Source organism: Heterocephalus glaber, unplaced genomic scaffold, assembly GCF_053883595.1.
Source record: "Heterocephalus glaber isolate CG9 unplaced genomic scaffold, H.glaber_assembly_v1.0 deba00001600, whole genome shotgun sequence".
Classification (NCBI taxonomy): Eukaryota; Metazoa; Chordata; class Mammalia; order Rodentia; family Bathyergidae; genus Heterocephalus; species Heterocephalus glaber.
In genome coordinates, this window is record NW_028258372.1 from 16,635,540 (window position 1) to 16,656,731 (window position 21,192).

General features: G+C 41.5%; 1 pseudogene; it reads right to left on the bottom strand.

Annotated features, from left to right (window-relative positions):
• Window positions 1-15,601: 15,601 nt before the first annotated feature.
• Window positions 15,602-15,673, bottom strand: LOC147823112 (U2 spliceosomal RNA; annotated as a pseudogene).
• Between the last annotated feature and the right edge of the window lie 5,519 nt (window positions 15,674-21,192).

Sequence of the window (21,192 nt, forward strand, 5' to 3'; positions counted from 1 at the left end):
AATGCAGATTCTGATGCACAAGGCCCGGGGTAGGGCTCTGGGTTTTGAATTTCTAACAAGTTCCCAAGTGATGCCAGTTCTGCAAGTCCACACCACAGGTAAGTAACACAATGCTAAATGCACCATGCGCCGCTCAGCCAGCATCTGCACACACTGGCCCTTTGATCCGGAACTTGCCCGCGTCCCCTTCCCCTGTCTCTTTCACCTGGCTACCAGGTTTACTTCTCTGGGACTCAGCTTAGATGCTTTGCCTGCAGCAAGCTTTCCCTACTCCTTTGAGACTGGCTGGGGCTCATTTGTTAAAGATGCAAACAGAAATAGGGGAAATGACATAATAATTGGGGTTTGTCTTTTAAAGACTCAAGGAGGGCCTGGGATTTAGCTCAGTGGTTCCAGCGCCTGCCTCACAAGTGCAAGGTCTCAAGTTTGATCCTTGGTACCAAAAAAAAAAAAAGTACAATTTAAAGATTCAAGAAGGAATGGGAGTAGGAAATAGATGAAACAAGAATGGCAAAATATTGATAATTATTGAAGTTGGGAGATAGAAACATTGTATTGCCCTCTCAATATTTGTATGTGTGGATCTTTCTAAAATAAGAGGCTTAAAAAAATAGGTAACTCTTGGATATGTGAAGTATGATTAAAAAAAAACATGGTGAATTTTACTTTTTAATTATTACACTTTTTTTTTTTTTTGGTACCGGAGATCAAACTTGGGACCTTGCGGTTTCAAGGCAGGTGGCGGAACCACTGAGCTAAATCCCTGGCCCTTTTAATTATTACAATAAAAGATACATTGCCATTACTCTCCCTCAACCACACTTATCCCATTGTTCTTGCCATTTTCTAAAGCAGATGAGTGTTTAGTTGTGCTGTGGTAGCTTCACTGTCCTGAATGAATTTAAAGTATTCACCTTTCTCAGTCATTTTGACTTTGGGGAAGAGCCAGAAGTCACATGAATAAGATGGATGAGGACACACCGTCGTGTTTTCATGAGCCCGCCTTCCCCCTGGGTGGCACTCAGCCACAGCATTTACTATATTTTTTGTTTGGTTGGTTGGTTTTTCGGTACCAAAGATCGAACTCAGGACCTCGCGCTTGCCAGGCAGGCGCTATGCTGCTGAGCTAAATCCCTGGCCCTGCATTTCCCATAGTTGTGATAATACCTTGCAAAGACATTCATGAAAGAGTGTGTTTCCAGAACTGTTTCAGAAAGTGCCAAGAACAACGGGACGTGGAGAGTGCCTGGAGAGGGATTAATGGCAATGTGTCTTTCATCGCAGTACTTTTTATTTAAACACATCCATTTTGATCGCTCATTGTACCACCTTAGGCAACTGTCCCTGCGTGTCCCCTCAGCACCCACTCTAACCCTACTGCACAGCTTTGTGAGTGAGATGTCCTAGGGCTGACTTTTGCACACTCTCCTCTCATGCTGTGCTTGGTACATAGTATATTCTCAACACATTTTGGTTGAATTATTGAATGAAAATCCCGCTGGCAGAAAAGAAGCAAATCATTTAAAATATATATTGAAAAAAACAGTGCTCGGGCCGAAGATTTAGCTCAGTGGTTCCACTGCCTGCCTCACAAACGGAAGGACCCGAGTTCGATCCCTGGTACCAAAAAAACCCCAAAACAGTGCTCATTGTTCTGCTTTATGCAGAGCTGTGCTCTGCCTGCTCCTGCAACCCTCTGTGAAGGTTACTGTGTCCCCACAAAGACTCACTGGCACTTGAGAGAATTGGTGGAAATGGTTGAGAATACACATCTAGACTCTGGACCTCTTCTGTGTGTGACAGAAGGGTGGATGACTATGCGATTCAAAGCTGTTGGGCTATCCGTAGTAGAGACTCATTCATTCAATCACCTGTATTCATTCAGTGTCCAAGCTTCAGATTTGTCTGCCATGTTGGAGATACCTCTTTTCCACAGTAGCTATTTGCATGAGCTTATGTGAATGGAAGCTTGTGTTTGTTGGCTAAATGAAAGCAGCTGAATGGGGTCTTTGGGAGAAGATAGACTCTTTTGTGCACAGATTACTGCCCCCCGCCAAGAGAATAGAGCTGTGGAAGAGATGGTAGGCATTTGGTCCATTCTAGTTGAACCAAAGCAGTGAGTTACTGCTCGAGGCAAAGGGCTCACTGTACAGGGCTCTGGGCGTCAGCCCAGTGCATGTGAGGCAACAACTGGGACCCCAGGGTTGGAGAAGAAGCCATTCTCCACTTCCATCTGCTCAGGCCCAGTGCTGTCCTAACACTCTGGCGTCTTCTGCAGCCATCAGTGGCAGGGGACAGCAGAGAAGACTGGTTTCCTGGCTTGAACAATGGGACAAACAGAGGTGTCCTTTAAAGGCATGACAAATACAGTGAGAGGACATGATTGAAGGAAACATGGTGAGTTTGCCCTTGGGGACTGCTTGCCAGAGGAGCCGCCTGGATTTGTGTGAATTGTAGGCTTGAGAAAACTGAAGATAGGCTTCACTTGGTTCCCCCAACAGAGAACAAACTTCCCATTCCTGAGAGGCAGGAACACGTTCACAGAATCAAAGCATGGTTCAGGGTCTGGAGGCCAGAACATCATAGGAATCAGGATATGCCATGGTGAGTTCAAAACTTCCAAGGTTGACAATAAGAAAGGCAATGCAGCCTTTGATGGCACATCCTTGACCCAGAGTGACAAAACTTACATATGGTTTTGTACTCAGAAGTTGTCTGGCTTCCACTAAGCCATGAAATGTTTGTAGCTAGGCCCAGTGTCTTACCCATTTCTGTATGCCAAGTCTCTAGCATGGGGTCTAACTCAAAGTAGGTGCTGAGTTAATGTTTGAAAAAAAAATCAATGAATGGAACAAAAGTGCTTGGAATGGTGTTGATTTTTGCTTTTCCTCCAAGCTAGAATGAATAGTTGAGCTCCCTCATATTCTGTGTTATTATTACTACCCTAGTTAGCATCCTTATACAGCATTTAATAACTCTCCTGTTCTCCTGAATTTTAGGGAAATGGAAGCTTCAGTAATAAGGGAAATTTTCATTGGATTGTTTTCTGTGGGACATCAGCCACAGCTCTCATCTGGTGGCCTCCCTGAAGTTCTTGTTGCTAAAGGAATTGTGTATATTTTCTCCTTCCTGCTAAACCTAGACTATAGAGAAACAGACCTCCCCCATTTTTCCATTAAGCGGACGTTTAGTCTCAGCTAGAATCTGGCTGGGAGGGCCAAGTTTAGGTGGGCAAGGCTGACTTCAGCCAAGTAAGCAGAATAGTAAGAGGTTCCCCGCCCCTTGTTTGAGGAGACCTGGGGCATGGGGCAGGGAGGGATGTGGTCATTGGGCATACGCTTCACCCTGCGGACCTCACCTTTCTGAGACCCATCATGCCAGCTCTTCCACACCAGCTGCTCGGTCCTCCAGAGAGCTCAGGTTCCTTCTGCTCCCATTCGTCTCTGGACATCTCATCTAGCTCCCTGCCACACTCCTTCCATTCCACATCCTGGTCTGATGACTTCAAATTTATGAGCAGTGGAAGAATGTGCCCTTTAAGCAGTACTTATTCACTCAATACATATTCACTGAGCACCTGATATGTATCTAGTACTGTAATAGGCATTGGGAACATTGCATTGATACCAAAAAAAAAAAAAAGAAAATACATTAGAGGGCCGGGGATTTAGCTCAATAGTGCTGCCACCAGCCTCAAAAGCACAAGGTTCCAAGTATGATAGCCAGTACCAAAAAAAGAAAAGAAAAGGGAACATAGTGTTGCACAAGTTAGATAAACACCCTAGTCTCATACAGCTTAGATCACAATGGAGGAACTGCTCTGTAATTGCTAAACAAAGGAATGTACTCAGAACTTCTGAAACAGTATGCACAGAGGGGTCATCACTGAGAGGATTGTTGACTCTACTTGTCTCGTTCAACAACTTTAAACAGGTTAACTTCTGGTCCATGTGAAACACTATAACAATAAGCACCACAGCAATGGCTCCCATTAATGATGTACACTGACATCTCTAGTCCTCATAAGAATGTGATGGAATGGTCACTAGTATTTAGACCACTTTATGGATGACTAAGAAAGATTTCAACAGGGGAAGGGTGAAAATTAAGAACCAAGAGAGATTATGTAAAGGTGCAAATTTCTAATGATGAATATCATTATATTATATACCTAAAATGTACCAATGATTAAAATGAATAATTGATAATGCAAAATAGGAAGAAAAGGTCCAAAGGGGTAGAGGAAGTGGGAGGGGTAGGGGAAAGGAAAGAAGGGAAAGGAAAAATTATGAGAGATAGAAAAAATGGAAACAGGCCGGGAATTTAGCTCAGTGGTTTCGCCCCCAGCTGTGCAAGAGCAAGGATCCAAGTTCGATCCCCAGTACCCAAAAAAAAGGAAAAAAAAAAAGAAAAAATGGAAACAAAGTCTTTGTAAATAGGGAAGAGTGGTGGTGGGGGTGGGGTGGTGAAGGGAGGGCAGGGAATGGGGAAAAAATAAGAACCAAGATACATCATGTAAAGGTACAAGTTCCCAATGAGAAATGTAAATGTATTGTATACCTAAAATGTACCAATAAAAGAATTTAAGGGAAAAAAAGAGAAAGGTTTCAAAATGGTAAGGTTCACACAATTGTGCTTTGGCAGAGCTGGGATTTGAATCCAAGCAGCCTGGGGGCAACATTGTTGTATGTGTCCTGTTGCTACCCTTGCCAGAAAGAAAAAAAAGAATAGAGACAATATACATTCTGAAATAGCAAAGGAAAATTTTGGGGTGTGTGATGAGGGAACAGATGTCCTGATTCCCCTCCTTCCTAAATCACTAGTGTGTGTGTGTGTGTGTGGTGTGTTTACATGCACACACACGAATGCACATGCACCCTGAACCCATGGCCAGTACCATTCCTTCTCTGAAGTCTTTGTTGATCCTTCCTTCTGGTGCTAAGAAGAGGACACTCAGTTCATTGTTTGATCAGCATGTCCATAGGACAGCTTTATTCAGTGACATTTGTAAGACCAGTGTTACAGTTATTAGAAGAAACTATCTTCAATACCTAGCATAAACTTTGATGCTATTTTTACTAGAGGAAAACTGAGCATTTACTATGTCTCAGTCACTATATTGGTCCCATTTAAATATGAATTATGCATTGTCTTTGAGAAAGGCCGACTGGACTTTGAAATGTTCAAGAGAACCTGTCAAGTCTTGTATCCAAACTATTTAGCTGCACTACTTGTGCTTAATTTATGAATTAAGCTGCAATTTTAAAGTCACTGTTCATTGGTAGGTGAAATTACTAGATGTTATTTAACATAAATTTTGGGTGATGATCCCATGACTTGTAGATGCCAAGAGATAAGTACCATGAAAGTAACTTTTAAAATAACCCGGCTAGGGCCAGGGATTTAGCTCAGTGGCGGCGCTGCCTGCCTCGAAAGTGCAAGGTCCTGAGTTCGATCCCCAATATAAAAAAATAAATAAATAACTCCAGCTACTTTCTAATTAAGAAACATTAGATCAATAGTACTGGGGTGGAGTTCCAGCCTTACTAGTTGTCCTGTTGAAATGTCTGAAAGCAATGATTTTCACCAGCATGGCTAAGTTTGAAGACTGACAACAGCAAGAGGAGCAATAGGAACACTCTTGCACTGCTGTTAAGGTGAGTGAGCACAACCACTTTGGACAGGTGAACCCTACAGGTGAGTACATGAGCCAGCCATCCCACGTCTAGGTAAATAAGTGAAATGTGTATGTGCATGCATCGAAGGACACGTGTAAGTAGGTTCATAATAACACTTTTTATAATAATCCAAAGTGAAAACAACACAAATGTATAGCAGGGGTGACAAAATCTTGACACAAAGGGACAGCACCAGGAAATATTTGAGGCATTGGAATTATTCTGAGGTGATGGATACAAGAATCTATATTTGTGTAAATATGAATTCATGTACACTGGGAAAAGGTTACTATTAATATATGCAAATATTTTTGATAAGGAACAAAAACCCACATACCACTCAAAATAAAACTACCCCTTCCTTGTGGACTCTGCAGCCTTCACTCCTCTCAGCATAAGCAGGAAGAGCAGAAGGCAGAGGCCTTCACAGATTGGGATGGGGCCTGGTCAGAGCAGACACTCATGAGGTCAGTTTCTTACCCTCCTATTCACGAGGCTTGAGAATGCCCATTGTCCTGTGAGGTGCCATGAGCTCACTGTCCGTCCCTGTGTGTTTACATTTTGGTCCTTGAGCCTTACCTATGAGAAACAGCTGGAGTTCCCCCCAGAAATCCCCAAAGGAGAATCTGATCTCTGAGACCATGGCCAGTGCAGCGCCCCTCTGGGTCACAGAGGAGAACTTGTGGCCCGATGCATAGAACCATCTTGCTCATATTTCCTAATACAGAGACCCCTCATACCTGAAACCTATGGATCTTCCCAGCTGGTGGGACCAGGGGATGAGCTGAGGAGGGAATTACAGGATCCCACACTTCAGCTTCCTCTCCACCTTAAAACTTCCCTTGGCTCCCCTCACCTGGGTAGGCACCTTAAAGCCTGCATGACCAGGCTCCTGCCACTTTCTGCAATCCTTATTCCTTTCCAGACACCTCCCTAACACTCCTGTAAAACCTGTCCTCCTGCCCCTCCACTCCCCCACGTGTCTGCTACAAACAGGCAAAACTCAACTATGTTCTGACCCTTGTGCCCGGAGTGTCTTTCTCACCCCTCTGTCTGCTAGTAAACCATAATCTTCTTTATGATTGTGCTCCAATGCCACATCCTCTAAAGCCTTCCCTGACCCCCTACCTGCTCCTTCCACCTGTCCCAGGAACACTTGTTTATTTAACGATTAGTTGCAGCACACCTGCTAAGAATTAGTCGAGCGCCTGGATGGATGAGGGCCCTGCCCTTGAGGAGTTTGCATTCTCCTGGGTGATATGGATAATAATGACACAAGTGCACACTGTCACTTTAGGATACTGAAAGTGACAGGCTAGGGTGTGATAAGGTGGACACGGAGCTGGGCACACACAGGCTAAGAGTGGAAGGAAGTTTTCTCCCTCCGTGTGTCTCACCACTTCACTTTCTTTGTGGTCTCTCCTGAAAGAGCTAGCCAGACCTCACAAATAAAATATTGCACGGGGTATTCTTATTCTAAAAATTGGTCTTTGTTTGCCTGAAACTCAAGTTTAACTGGGCACCTTGTGTTTTATCAGGCAACCTATTCCTAAGATCTCACTGCCCTGTAAGTTCTGAGATCAAACACTTTCAGGGCCCTGCACCGAGTTGGGCTGGTGGGGCCACAGGTACCCAGCAAACACTGGAAGAACGGTCCATTGTACAGATTGGTGAGCAGCACTTGGTACACTGTACTGCAGAGTGGACCGTGCCAGATTCCACCCGCTGTGCCTAACGCAGGGTCTGGCTAGAGACAGCCTGAGAGGTGGCTTGGGAGAATTTAGCTGCTTCCTATAGCTATCTGGGCCTCCTTTCCTACCCCAAGTAATAAGGAGATAAGAAAAAAATGTTTAAAGGTGGTAAAATATGTCACAATATGGAACACTGACATTTTCTCAATTGGTAAAAGCAGTTTTGAGAAACTGCCATAGTTACAGTCTGCAGCATACAATCTAAAAACACACCGCTTCCCTCCAGCCCCTGGCTACCCTTTTCCACCTGGCTGGGCTCTCCTAAACCTTCCTCTGTTGACATTGTAGAGTTGGCACAAATAGCTGGCGAGTGGGAGTGTGTTACAGGAGTGCCATGAATAGACCGTATTGTGATTTGGGTCTGTGTGTCTAGCTCCCTACCAGACTGGGATCCTCTGCAGGCCAGCATGGTGGCCTGTACAGTCCCCAGGCCCTGGGTGTGACAGGCACTCGGGAAATGTGTGTTGAAAATCTCTCAAGAGCAACGATGCAGACTTGCTGTGAAAGTCGCACATCAGCAGGCTTCCCAAAGAGGAAGCTGGGTCCCAAAGTACACTGGGATTGCCCTCTAGAGGTCAGGGGTTCCATGGAGGCCCAGCCTAGAACTCCAAGTGGCCAGCAGAGCCCCAGGGTGTGGTCTAGAGGCTGCCAGACCTGTGAATGAGCCCAGTCTTCACTGGGGTTCATAAAAGGTGCACTGTCCCAGGGCAGCCTGGGCCCGGCTGGTTTCAACCCCAAAGGAGAATGTTGTTGCATGACTTCTTTTGAGCTTTAGAAAGGACAAGGAAAGGCACTGTATGAAGTGTTTAAGTTTTTACTTTTTTCATTACTACAAAGTATTGGATGTTGAAAACCTTACATTTACTTGTGAATTGCCCATCTGTGTCTGTGTATGGAGGAGGGTAAAGACTTGAAGGATCAAACTGTTTTCATTTTCGTGTAAGTTTCTCCAGTACTCAGCTATTCATCAAGCATCCTTTATTTACTTCTGGGTCATTACATCATCCTTTGGTGCATTTTATTACCTGAGGTGTTGAAAGCTGCCTTCCTTCATGTTGTGTGCTGGAGTCACAAGGGCTGAGACACCAAAGAACACCCGCTGGAAGCTAGAACATGATCCCAGATGAGCACAAGTCAGCTATGAGAGGGAACACAGAAACACTGTATGCAATAGTGTCATAAAATTTATTATTAGCACACTACTATCTTGTATGCCAGGGAAAGCTATAATAGATGTATTTCATACATCAGAGGCAAATTTAGGAGTAAAATGCAAGAAAGAGAAAAGAGAGGACAAACTGCAGACAAGATGACTATAACGAACTTTGCCTTGTGTTGAGTAAGCTGCTGGTTAGCAGGCAGCTAGCTGAGAAGGCAGTCAGATGATTCGTCCTTGGCAGCTGGATGGGTCATCCAGGAAGAGAATTCCAGTTGCTCATGAATTCTTGAGAAGCTCCTAGGAGTGTAACTCTGCCAAACACGTGAAAAGCTGCCCCTGTGTTTTGACCATCAGGGACCTGGGAGTGCACCTTCATCTCTGTGTGCAGGCCTGCCCTGTGACTTCTATAAAAATTCTCAATAGCAAAAGAATGCAAGCAACCCAATGTCCAAAGAGGGACATAGGCTAAATACATTTCAGAAATCCTCTGAACAGAATGCCAAAGATCTTTTAAAATGGTGTAATGATTAAAGAAAATGTTGTAGTAAAAGAATATGTAAATATGTGGGCAGTTCTTCATGATATACTGTTAAGTTAAAAATCAAAAGTAGGCCGGGGATTTAGCTCAGTGTTTTCGCCACCTGCCTCGCAAGTGCAAGGAATTGAGTTCAATCCCCGGTACCAAAAAAAAAAAAAAAAAATCAAAAGTAGATTTTAGGGCTCTGGGTGTAACTCAGGGGTAGATAATGCACAAATGCACTGTTTAACTAAAAAATTGATTCTTCTCTAGAAACTAAGCAGTAATATTAATAAATGTAGATTCTTTGTAAGGCATAACAAGTGAATAAAAATCCACTTTAAAGTAAGATTAAAGAAATACATCCAGTGTGATAAAAAAAAATACAGTGAATGAAGCTGGGTGTGGTGGCACATGCCTGTAATCCCAGCACCTGGGAGGCTGAGGCAGGAAGATTGCAGCAAATTCAAGGCTAGCCTGGGCTACATAGTGAGTTCAAAGCCATTCTGAACTACATAGCAAGACCCTGTCTCAAAAAAAATTGTTTTTTCAAATTTCCAGTGAATTAAGTTTTTTTAAATTACAGCAAAAGATATTGCTATTAATCTTCCTCACTTCAAATACTCTTATCCCATGTTCTTGCCACTTTCTGAAGGAGTTCTGGAAGTCCTCTTTCTTCAGTGTCTTTAATTGCACTGTCATAACTGCCTTAATGTCCTGAATCAATTCAAAATGTTTACCTTTCACAGTCATTTTGAATTTGGGAAAAAGCTAGGAGTCATACTGTGCCAGATCTGATGTCTAAAGCAGATGAGGACACATCATCTGTCAGATGACACTCGGCAGCAACATCCACTGTATTTTTTTATCACACTTCATAAAGACACAAAAGAGAAATTCCAGAACTGCTTCAGAAATTGGCATTAGGGGATAAGTGTGTTAGGAGTAAGAGAGTATTTTGAAGGGGAGGAATGGCAATGTGACTTTTGTAATACAATTAAAAATTTTAAAATATTCACCATATTTTGGTACCAGGGATCAAACTCGGGATCTTGTGCTTGGAGGCAGGCGGCAGAACCACTGAGCTAAATCCCTGGCCCTTCACCATATATTTTGATCACACAATGTAAACCTGGGCTTGTAACTAAGGACCTCGAAGGATTTTTTTAAAAGGTATACACCTGCAAAGACAGAAAGGAAAAAGGAGGAGACAAAATGACAAAATGTTGGGGCACATGAGGAGTGAGTGATTCACACAGGAGAGTCCAAGGAGATGTCCAGAGTGAATTGGAGGCAGACCCTAGGATGAGGGTCATTATAGGCATGAAGGGCAACCAGCCTGTGTGTGGATGAGCCAGAAATCTCTAAGAAAAGATTTCTCCAAGAAAGTGAAATTGCTAGGACAACTAGTGTGTTGAGTTTACAGGGAAGAGCTATAATCAAGGGGCAGACATTTTTAGATTGAAACAATAATAACAGAAAACTGTATGCAAGCAATAGAAAAGCAATTATCAACTCCCCAAAACTAAAGCCAAAAACGGTAATCCGAAAAGCACTTACCAGTCAGGAGCCGATCATAAAACAGAAATTACACAGTAACTTGAACAGAGAAAATTTAATACCAAAAATTATTAACTGTTACACTGATTAGAATAAGCAGGGATTAACTAGTAAAAGCCAAGCAGAACTCTACAGAATGTAAGAATAGTAGATATAAAGAGCAGCCACCTGCCCCTAAGGCTGAGACCTTGACCCACCCTCCTGGGCTGGCATATAAACTGCTGGAAAGGGCATGGCTGTGATTCACAGAGTGACAGAGAGCCCAAGGTGATGCCAAGATGGGGGCTTGTAGAGATCTCTAAAGATGCTCAAAGTCCACACTCTAGGATCTGGAGAAAGCCATTTAAGGAGAAATGGCTCACCAGAAGCACGTAGAGGGGCGTAAGCTGGATGCTGTGCACGGCTGGAGCCAGGCACTAGACAAATTTAATGCGGACCATCTGAGAGCACACCCCTAAGAATGAGGGAGACCCTGTCTTCCTGCACTGACTCTCCAGCGCCCTCTGCTGCCAAGATTAACATGATGCTAATCAATAGAGGAAAAATAATCCTCAGTATCCACCAGTTCCTCATCTTCAGATTCAACCAACCATGGATCAAAAAATATTCAGGAAAAAAACTGTGGGTACTGAAGATGTACCACCTTCTTTCTTATCATTATTCCCTAAACAGTACAATATAACAATTACCTATGTAGAAATTACGTTGCATTAGGTATTATAAGTAAGCTAAAGATGATAAAAGTATATGAGGAAGTGAGTAGGTCATATACAAGAGACTTGAGCATCTGTAGATTTTGTATTGGGGGTCCTGGAACCAACTCTTTGCAGATACTGAGGAAAGACCGTATTTCAAAGGCCTAATATCATTTTCACAGAGCAGGTAACAAAGGGTACATTTGGAGCTGAAAAGCTATAAATTGATAACTGGTGGAAAGGTCTTCTAGAAGTATTGGAGTATACAATGAGATAAAGGGGAGGAGGAAAATGGTGCAGTGGTGAATGGCAGCAAAATTCAGCCTCTCTGAGACCCAGAATCCAGACAGTGGACAATAACAACTTGACAAAGAAAAAAGAAAGAAGTAGATTGTGGGAATTAGGAGGGAACTGACAGGAAAATTAGATGCCACAGAGAAGTTGGAGAGATGGTCCATAATGCAGAGAAAAATAATGAAACAATCTGGACTCTCTCTCCAGCTTGCAGCTCATGGGGAAAAGAGCCTGGCTCCCCAGAAGCAAAGTAAATGCTCAAGTCTGGGAGATCCAGAGGAAAATGGTGGCAGAGCCCTCAGCCATTCTGAATTGCAAAAGTTGTGCTCTGATGGGATTCCTTCAGCCAGAAGGGATTCCAGTGTGGGTGCTCAGTATATTGCCAGAGTGTTTATTCAGGGACCATTTCAGGAAGGGGTTGATCATTTAAATCTGGGACTCAGAACAACTGAAAAACAATTTCACCTCAGGGCTCCCAAGTTGCCCTCCCACAGTGGCTGGGTGAGAGACAGCTATGGGAGACAGCCATAGACAGGGAGTGAACTAGAAAGAGATTCCCTGAAGAGTTTAAACTCAGGCTGGAAAGGATATGGGCCCCATCTCCTGTAGTGAGAAGTCAGGTGCTCTTTGAGTGGCACTCAGAAACCACTGGGTCTAAAAATGCCTGCATGCCACACTAAGTACTGGAGCCCTTGCCCTGTCACCTATATCCAGCATAGACCTAAGATCTGATTGCCTTCACTATCTACCAGTGTGAGCAAGACACATCTCAGAGAGGACATTGCCACATCCTGGGGTAGACCCAGGGGACCCTGGAATACTCCAGGCTATAAAGCTAGGCAGAGAAAACTGTATCTTGCTTGACTCAAAAACTGTGGATCCTGGAAGGAAACTACTCAATCAAAAATACAGAGAATTTTTTTTCTGATTTTGAATTCTCTTTCTTTCTTTCTTTCTTTCTTTCTTTCTTTCTTTCTCCTCTTTCTTCTTCACTGGTTTATTGGCGATTAAGAAATTTTCTGTTGTCTTTCTTATTTTTTCTTACTCATTTTTCTTTTTTCTCTTTTTCCTTTTAATTTATTCTATTTTTATTCTCCATATTCTTTTTTCTTTTTTCCTTTTAGCTTCTATTTATCTTTTTTCTTTTACCATAACCAATTTTATAAATATCTTTCTTTTTTTTTTTATAAATATCTTTCTACTCCTCAATAGGATCCTTTGTCTCACTTTTCTCCTTCTCATATCCCATTGTTAATTTTTCAAATTTTTCTTCTTGCATTTTCCCATTCCCAACCTCCTGTATCTTTAGTAGTATAACCATTAAGCTTTCTTAATTTTTTTAATTCCTTAAGTTTATTTCAGTTAACAGGGATAATTTAAAGTAGAGAGATGGCTCAAGAGAGAGATTATCCACAGTTTTATAAATTTACCAACTTCTCTCTACTTAGGAACCCTAATTTCCCATTTGCTCTCTGCTTTCCCTGGTAACTGCCTGTGGTTTAATAACATATGTTGCCTGGAAGGCTGTGGAAGAGCCCAGGAAGCATTCAATCCGACCTTCATTTGTAGGAATTGGAAAAGGGAATGCTCCATTTTACAATACTGAAAACAATTTCTGGTCAAATTCTAAGCCTTCCCTAGATACATAATAATTCCCAAGATTACCAAAAGCATGAAATCTTAACAGAATTTATCAGAATAAAGAATTTCCTAATCTTTTAATAAAAACCTGATTCACCCTAAAACTTCTTTTTTTAATTAATTTTATTGGTACATTTTAGGTATACAATATAATGACACTCGTCATTGGAAATTTGCACCTTTACATAATCTCTCTTGGTTCTTATTTTTTCCCAATTCCCCTGCCCTCCCTTCAACCCCTCCATCCCTCCCTATTTACAAAGACTTTGTTTCCATTTTTTTCAGTTTCTCATATTAATTCCATTCCCTTCTTTCCTTTCCCCTACCCTCCCACTTCCCCTTCCCCTTTGCCCTTTTTCTTCCTATTTCACATTATCTATTATACCTTTTAGTCCTTATTTACACTTTCAGTTTCTCACACTAGAGAAAATACTTGGTATTTACACATGTGTGTCCTATTTATTTCACTTAAGAGTATTGCCTCAATGTGCATCCATTTAGCTATAAATGCCTTTAATTTCTCATTTTTTTATAGCTGAGTAGTACTCCATTTTATAAAAATGACCACATTTTCTTTATCCAGTCTCCAGTTGATGGGCACTTGGGCTGTTTCCAAGTTTTAGCTATTACAAAGTGTGGTGCTATGAACATGGGTGCACATATATCACTGTGGTATGATTCTTTTAATTCTTTGGGGAAGATACCCAGCAGGGGAATAGCTGGGTCAAATGGGATTTTCAGTCCTAGTTCTTTGAGGTATCTCCATACTGATTGCCACAGTGCTTGCACCAGTCTACACTCCCACCAGCAGTGGAGCAGTGTTCCTCTTGCCCCACAGCCCCACCAGCATTTGTTATTGGTTGATTTCTTTATAGCAGCCATTGTTTCTGGGTTGAGGTGGAATCTCAGCTTTGTTTTCATTTGCATCTCTCAACTGACCAGTGATGATGAACATTTTTTCATATGCTTATTTGCTATTTCTACTTCTTTGTCTGAGAAATGTCTGTTCATTTCAGATGTCCTTTTTTGGATTGGGTCTTTAAATTTGGGAGGTCTGATCTTTTTAAGTTCTTTATAGATTCTAGATAGCAGACCTTTGTCTGAGGTATAGCTGCTAAAAATTTTTCCCACATTGTATGTTGTCTCTTAGCTCTGTTGGTGGTTTCTCTTGCAGTGCAGAAGCTTTTTAATAAGATGAGATTCCACTTGTTGATTCTTTGTGCTAGTTCCCATGCTACTGAGGTTTTGTTCATAAAGTCTTTTCCTTTGCCAATATCTTCAAGAGTTCTACCTAACTTATCTTCCAGCAAGTTTAGTGTTTCTGTCTTAATATTTAGATCTTTAATCCACTTCTATCATAGTTTAGTGCACGGTGATAGATATGGGTCTAGTTTTAACCTTTGCAGGTTGAAATCCAGTTTTTCCAACACCATTATTAAAGAGGCTATCTTTCCTCCAATGAGGGTGGCTGGCTCCTTTGTCAAAAATGAGGTGGCTGGGTATGTCTGGAGTTGTTTCTGCATCTTCTAATCTATTCCACTGATCCTCAGGTCTGTTTCTTTGCCAGTACCATGCTGTTTTTATCACAGTAGCTTTGTAGTATAGTTTCAAGTTGGGGATTGTGATACCCCCAGCCATGTTTCTGTTGCCTAGAATTGCTTTTGCTATTCTAGGTCTCTACTGGTTCCAAATGAATTTTTGGATTGTTTTCTCTAGTTCTGTGAAGTATATTGTTGGAATTTCAATCAGCATTGCATTAAATCTATATAGCAGTTTTGGAAGTATGACCATTTTCACTATATTGGTTCTTCCTACCCAGGAACAAGGGATGTCTTTCCATTTCCCTGTATCCTCCTCGATCTCCTTTTTCAGAGTGCTGTAGTTTACAGTGTAGAGGTCTTTTGCTTCCTTAGTTAGGTTGATTCCTAGATATTTCATTTTTTTGGATGTTATTATAAAAGGAATTGTTTCCGTCATTTCTCTCTCAGTGAGTCTGCTATTTTGTGTACAAGAAGGCTGTTGTTTTTTGAATGTTGACCTTATATCCAGCTACTCTACTGAATCTGTCAAGTCTAGAAGTCTTTTGGTGGAGTTTTTTGGGTCTTCTATGTAAAGTATCATATTGTCAGCAAATAATGACAGTTTAACTTCTTCCTTTCCTATACAAAGGATTAAGATACAATTTATAAGGCAATAATGCACAAATAAAGGAGACAGAACAAAGCTAAGTAGAAGCAGAGTTTTTGTGTGCTATTGAAATAAAGTTGGTATCAGTTTGAACTACAATATTATACCTTAATAAATTAAGAAAATAATAAATATATATGAAAATATAGTTGATACTACACTTTATCTTAGCCAAAAGGCTGAGAAGCGGTTATAAATATATATTTGAACACAGGAATTAGTCTCATATGTTAGATTTTTAACATGAAAAAGCTACTGCTATGGAGAAATAAAGGAATAAAAAAGACATAAGACGTATAATAGCAAATAAATATCAAAGTGGTATGCATAAATCCTGCCTTATCTGAAATTATATTAATTGGATTAAATGATCCAATTAAAGGGGAGGTACTGACAGGATGTATTTGAAAACATGATCTGACTATATGATATCTATAAGAAACTCACTATAGATTCAAAGACACAAATAGTTAAAAGAATAGGAAAAGATCCAAACAGTAGCTAAAAGAGACCTTGGGTGGCAATACTAATGTCAAACAAATAGTCCTTGCAAGAAATGTTGTTGTTAGAGACAAAAAGGCATTTTATATGATAAAGGGTCAATCTAACAAGAATATGTAAGAATTATAAACATATATGCACCTAATAATAGATCCCCAAAATACGTGAAGCAAAAGCTGACAGGATTATAAAGAGAAATAGATAATCCAACAGTAATAGTTGAGGACTTCAATGGCTCATTTTAAATAATGGATAGAAAGACAAAAAGATCAAAAAGAAAATAAGAGACTTGAGCAACACTAAACCAACTAGATCTGTAGAGCTATGCACATTCTATCCAACAAAAGCAGAATACACATTCTTCTCAAGTATACCAGGAATGTTTTCCAGGAAAGCTCACGTGTTGGTCCATAAATCAGGACTTAATATACAATTTCCAACAACAATGACATGAAATTAGAAATCAGTAAGAAAATAAAATTTTGGAAATTTTCAATGTGGAAATAACCAATGGACAAAGAATAAATTGCAATATAAATTAGAAAATACTTTGAGATGAATAAAAACAAAACACTAAATGTATAGGGTGTAGCTAAAATAGTGCATAGAGAAAAATGCATAGCTGAAAATGCCTCTTTAAAAAGGAAGAAAGATCTTGGGTCAATAGAGGATAAAGAGCTGCAGAAGGTGGTAGGGGAATTAAAAGGTGGAGTGTTTAGCTTTTCAGCAAAGATGATATTTTAAAGGATGAGCATGCCTGGAGAAGCTGGGAAGAGAATTTGCAGCACAGAGAACAGTTTGAACAAAAGCATACAAGCATGAATGAGCATGGAGTATGCAAGACAGTAATAAGTAGTTCATTTTTTCCAGAGTGTAAAGTGTGTAGAAATACAGGTAGAGAAAGCTATAGGTACAAGTAGGGCACTGTATTGGTCAGCTTTCTGTATTGGTTGCTTGAGACAGAATACCCAACACTCAGAACTTAAAGGAACAGGGTTTAATTTGCTCATGGTTTCAGTCCATGGTCAGTGGGGCTCCAAGGCAAAGAAATCATGGTGAAAGGACATGGTGGAGCAAAGCTGTTTAGTTCATGACAGTTGAGATGCAGAGCAGGGGAAGAGTTCTAGAGAGGAAGGGGCTGGCGACCACGTATAGTTCCCAAGGTCACAGCTCCATGGTCCATCTAGGGTGCTCCACCAATCCCCAGGATGCTCCACCAATCCCTAGGGTGGATACCAAAGCCAATCAAGTTGAAACTCCACCCTGACCATCACAGGCCCTGAAGGTTTCATATACTCTGCTAAGAACTTTGGGCTTTATTCTTTGAGTCTCTAATGGTTGTAAGCAGTTATATGATTATGGTTTTCTTTATGAAAGCTCTTCCTAGGAGTATTTTCTATAAGGATTATATAGAATAGATTGCATGGGGGCTGCTCTAGTAGGTTACCATAGAGATAAATTGATTTCTCACAGTTCAGGAGGCTGGGAAGTACAAAATCAAGGTGCCGGTAGATATTGGGTGTCTCACAATGACCTGCTTTGTCATTTGCAAATGACCATCTTGTTCTCACATGGCAAAGAGCAGAGAGAGATCATCTGTCTGTCTTCTCTTGTAAGGGTACTGATCCCATTCATGAGAGTTCTACACTCATGGCATAGCTACCTCCCAGAAGCCCCACCTCTAAATACCATCACACTGGGGATTTAGGCTTCAACATATAAATTCATGAGGAACACAAACATTCAGTACATTTCATTAAATCTGTATTAGTTGGATTCTCCAGCAAAACAAGAAAATGTTTAGATATGGCCTTGGACATTTACTGAGGAATACACACCCCAACAAAAAGCACAATGTAGAGTGTTTTTTAAATTACTGTCACCATACATGGCATTTAAGTGAAGTACAGTGTTAAGAGCCGTGAATTTTCCTGCATTCTTAACCAACTCTAGGAGTTTAACCTCCCTCTTACTGTATTTTCCTTTTTGCTCTTACTATAAAGATTTTCAAACCAGAATTAGATAGATAAATGTATTTTCAGAATAAAAGAAAAAATAGCCTATATTACTTTTGGGGGTGGTGAAAATGTTCTAAAATTAGATAATGGTACTGGTTGCTCAACTCTGTAAATCTACTAAAAGGCATTGAATTGTACACTTTAAATACATGAGTTTTAGGGTATGCAACTTATTCTTTTAAAAATATTACCAGAGTAGAAAAAAACTGAAAGATTTCTCCCACTTTTGGAACCCATGGCCTGAATGTCTTAGCAGAGAAGCGGGATGTGCAACATATGTGTGTATGATACTGTCCCTGGGACATGGGCATTCACTCAGATTGCATTGACAGAAAGCTTAACTGGCAGTCCACTGCCATCATCAAGGGGAGAATTTGGAGTAGCACTACAGAGCTTGATGGGAAAATGAAAGAAATGCATTTGCTCTCCTGGGAAAGGAATGCAGAAGCCACTGTCTCCAGAGCACCCAATGCACATGCTCCTGGCTGGGAACTAGAAGGATACATGTGTTTCTTCACTCACTAATCCTCCCTGTCATCCTCTTTCCAGGATTCTAGCACCTCGAAATGGGGCAAGCTTTCCTAGGATTCCCCTGGACCTGCTTGATGTAGAACTCACTTAATTAGTTTCAGGGGGATCCATCATTGTGGGTGTATTAATTGAGTTCAAAGAAAATGTACATGTGCTGCCTTCACATGTACAGGAACCTTAAGACAATACTCCCCTTTATACCTGGGGATTTCTGGACTGCTACTACAATCCTGGAGTTTGGCAAATTGGCAGAGACTTGGAAATTCTGAAATTGTTTTTGAAAATGCTTACAATGATGAAGAGGGCAGGCAATGAGCCCCCAGTGCTCTGTTCCCCAACTCTGCAGGACCAGCTCTTCTCAAACTTCTCTTCTCACACGTCTTATCTACCATGTACATTGTTGGCCCTGTGGCAGACACAGATGTCAGCACAATACTGCCCTAGGCATTGAAGGCTCTAGAGCCCACGGGAACAATGTCAGATCCCTGGCTTCGGTACAAACCATATGCCAGAGTGGTGCAAAAAAATAAAAATGAAAAAAAATGCTGGTTCTCAGAAGGCAAGAAAAGCATGTGCAACTGGAAATGCCATGAAGGCCTTCATGAAAAAGTGGCATTGAGATTTCACATTTCTACATGTGGGTGGTGAGGTAGGACCCCAGAGGAAGAGTCAGTATGATCATAGCCATGCGGGTGAGAGAAAGGAGAGCAAGTGAGCCTTAAAGGGCAGAGGATAAGGAATACACCAAAAATAGGCCTGGAAAGGCACAATGGGACTGTAAATGCCAAGCAACAGACTTTCTATTGAATTCTGCAGACCACTAACAAGCCTCTAGTGGGGTTCCACACTAGGGCTAGTAACCAAAATTCCTCTGTGAGGCTGTCCACTGCCCTCAGCTGAGGGGGACAGCCAAATTCTTGCACTGAATGCACTGTTGCACATCAGTGCAGAGAAGGTAGTCCACAAGTGGGGGGAAGAAAGAGAAAATAAAGTCACAGCCTGTGTCTTGCAGAGTCTTGCAGTTTAAGGACAGGGGAGAGAGAGGCAAAGAGGAAATCAGACAGACATCTGCAAACACAGTACACCGTGTGAGTGGTGAAAAGATCATCACAGGAGTCTTGACAAAGTGATCTGACCTTCCTTGGTCGGGGAGAGGGGGTCCACCTAGCTTATTAAACTTCTCAAGGATAGGGACCCAGCTTTATTCATCTCTGCACGACCTGGGTCTAGCTCAGTGCCTGGCATCTGGTAACATTCTTGAAATGAATGAATGAATGAGCAAATGAACACTTCTCCTGTCATGCATTATCTGCTCAGGATGTCTGTTATAAATTCACATAGTACTGAGTTGGCATTGTTCCTCTCTCCTCCCATCCTCATTTTGCTCACCTCAGTCCTCCCTTCCTGCCAACAACCAGCCCACACTATTTTCCTGGACTCTGATTCTTTCAGCAATGACAGAGTCTGTGCTATACAATTTAAGTGTCCTGTATTCTATGCAGCTGCTTCCTGTGTGCTAGTCATGCAAACTCCCTTCTTGAATGATTGCATTGCTCACAGCACTTAGAATATGTGGATTGTTGATACTGTGACTGGAGGAGGGGGCAGAAACTGAGGTTACAGAGTATCCGACATGATGCTGGTGCTTGGAAAGAGTCACACAGAGCCTGGGTCAAGTAGAAGGAAAAACTGGGAGATGGAACGATTTTGCTCTCTGAAAGGCTTTACACAGAGTCCAGTACCCAAGGCTCTCCATCTCTCAGGACAGAAGAGGAAATATGTCTGTCCTCAAGTATGATGCCTCCCTCTCTGAAAATCCTTAAATGACAGCATTTGTTTAGAACGCTGAGGCTGCAGGGTGAGCTGACCTTCTGAGCAGTGACAGGTGGAAAGTTCTTCCTCATTGTCCTTGTCAGAGAAGAAAGGATGGTTTGTGGTAAAGTGTCTTAGGGGAATTGTTGGCTTACCCTTTTGCTTTATGATCCTCTGATGGAGATTAGCCGACTGTAAACAGACCTACGCTCCCATGTAGAGAAATAAGGTAGGTTCTCTTTACAGTCCAGCTCATTTCCCCAAGAATTATGTATTCCATGGTCAGATAATGACCCTCAAACCTTTTCAACTACATCTAGTAAAAAGCTGGTATGATGCCTTCTGCATCAGACTGTACATTTCCTGCAGTGATTAATGCTCCTATGTGATTAATGCTGCCTTCCTACCTAGACTGTCTTGGGTGGGTGTCAAGTCCAATCATTTCTCTGGGATCTCCTGCTAGAAAGTGCTCAATATATGCATGAATAACAACTAACTTTACACAATAATTTGCAAGTACTTTCCCCACACATTTCCTTATTTATTCCTCACAACAACCCCATGAACCAGGTTCTCTCATTTCTAGATAAAGAAAACAATGCTCACCCAATATCATACAGCCAGTAAGGGAGAGTTCTTTCCAATACACTTTGCTACTTCAATGAATTATATGGTCTGAAAAAAAAAAGCTCAGCTGTCTTGCCCTCTTAAAAAAAGGACCAGTTCAGTTCCCAGCCCCTCTATACACAAACATTATCCCGTGGGGCAACATGAATTGTAACATTTCAGGGTCAGGCACACTAAGTGCAAGCTTACTATATAATGAATGAATAAATGAATGCGTTATA